The sequence below is a fragment of the Condylostylus longicornis genome, unplaced genomic scaffold (genome assembly GCF_029603195.1).
Source record: "Condylostylus longicornis isolate FDR11 unplaced genomic scaffold, ASM2960319v2 ptg000156l, whole genome shotgun sequence".
In the NCBI taxonomy this organism is placed as follows: domain Eukaryota; kingdom Metazoa; phylum Arthropoda; class Insecta; order Diptera; family Dolichopodidae; genus Condylostylus; species Condylostylus longicornis.
Genome location: NW_026578124.1, coordinates 90,001 through 92,500, shown reverse-complemented (window position 1 = coordinate 92,500; position 2,500 = coordinate 90,001).

Below are 2,500 nucleotides of genomic sequence, written 5' to 3'. Positions count from 1 at the left end.
TGACCTATTTTTCATTACATGTTTACCAACCCAGGTTACTTAACACTCATGAAAAGTAATTATTGCCTGTCGAGCATAACATATGTCCCGATCAGGTTTATTTTGCCATTGATAATATCAAACCAGGCTGAAAAAAATTTTTTCATCGGGTGGGCATAACATGTTTACCAACCCAGGTTACTTATCACTCATGAAAAGTAATTATTGCCTGTCGAGCATAACATATGTCCGATCAGGCCTATTTTGCCTTTGATAAATATCAAACCAGGCTGAAAAAAATTTTTTCATCGGGTGGGCATAACATGCTTACCAACCCAGGTTACCTTTCACTCATGAAAAATAATTATTGCCTGCCGAGCATAACAACATATGTCTCGTTAAGGTCTATTTTGCCTTTGATAAATATCAAATCAGGCTAAAAAAAATTTTTTTTAAAAAAAATTTTTTCATCGGGCGAGCATAACATGTTTATCAAACCAGGCCCAATTTCATTCATGAAAAAAAATGTAATTAAAAAATGTACGTTTGAATCAAAAAGTGGTCATACATAGATTTACACATAAAATTTTAATAATCAATAAATATGCTTCCCATATCCAATACCTGTATTGTATTGATATATTTATTATAATAAGCATTACTTAAATCATAATTTGTTTACCAATTTAGGTTACTTTTCATTCATGAAAAGTAATTATTGCCTGTCGAGCATAACATATGTCCCGATCAGGCTTACTTTGCCTTTGATAAATATCAAACCAGGCTGAAAAAAATTTTTTCATCGGGTGGGCATAACATGCTTACCAACCCAGGTTACTTTTCATTCATGAAAAGTAATTATTGCCTGTCGAGCATAACATATGTCCCGATCAGGCTTATTTTGCCTTTGATAAATATCAAACCAGGCTGAAAAAAATTTTTTCATCGGGTGGGCATAACATGCTTACCAACCCAGGTTACTTTTCATTCATGAAAAGTAATTATTGCCTGTCGAGCATAACATATGTCCCGATCAGGCTTATTTTGCCTTTGATAAATATCAAACCAGGCTGAAAAAATTTTTTTCATCGGGTGGGCATAACATGTTTACCAACCCAGGTTACTTTTCATTCATGAAAAGTAATTATTGCCTGTCGAGCATAACATATGTCCCGATCAGGCTTATTTTGCCTTTGATAAATATCAAACCAGGCTGAAAAAATTTTTTTCATCGGGTGGGCATAACATGTTTACCAACCCAGGTTACTTTTCATTCATGAAAAGTAATTATTGCCTGTCGAGCATAACATATGTCCCGATCAGGCTTATATTGCCATTGGTAAATATCAAACCAGGCTGAAAAAAATTTTTTCATCGGGTGGGCATAACATGTTTACCAACCCAGGTTACTTTTCATTCATGAAAAGTAATTATTGCCTGTCGAGCATAACATATGTCCCGATAAGGCTTATATTGCCATTGGTAAATATCAAACCAGGCTGAAAAAAATTCTTTCATCGGGTGGGCATAACATGTTTACCAACCCAGGTTACTTTTCATTCATGAAAAGTAATTATTGCCTGTCGAGCATAACATATGTCCCGATCAGGCTTATTTTGCCTTTGATAAATATCAAACCAGGCTGAAAAAATTTTTTCATCGGGTGGGCATAACATGCTTACCAACCCAGGTTACTTTTCATTCATGAAAAGTAATTATTGCCTGTCGAGCATAACATATGTCCCGATAAGGCTTATATTGCCATTGGTAAATATCAAACCAGGCTGAAAAAAATTTTTTCATCGGGTGGGCATAACATGCTTACCAACCCAGGTTACTTTTCATTCATGAAAAGTAATTATTGCCTGTCGAGCATAACATATGTCCCGATCAGGCTTATTTTGCCTTTGATAAATATCAAACCAGGCTGAAAAAAATTTTTTCATCGGGTGGGCATAACATGCTTACCAACCCAGGTTACTTTTCATTCATGAAAAGTAATTATTGCCTGTCGAGCATAACATATGTCCCGATCAGGCTTATTTTGCCTTTGATAAATATCAAACCAGGCTGAAAAAATTTTTTTCATCGGGTGGGCATAACATGTTTACCAACTCAGGTTACTTTTCATTCATGAAAAGTAATTATTGCCTGTCGAGCATAACATATGTCCCGATCAGGCTTATATTGCCATTGGTAAATATCAAACCAGGCTGAAAAAAATTTTTTCATCGGGTGGGCATAACATGTTTACCAACCCAGGTTACTTTTCATTCATGAAAAGTAATTATTGCCTGTCGAGCATAACATATGTCCCGATCAGGCTTATTTTGCCTTTGATAAATATCAAACCAGGCTGAAAAAAATTTTTTCATCGGGTGGGCATAACATGTTTACCAACCCAGGTTACTTTTCATTCATGAAAAGTAATTATTGCCTGTCGAGCATAACATATGTCCCGATCAGGCTTATTTTGCCTTTGATAAATATCAAACCAGGCTGAAAAAAATTTTTTCATCGG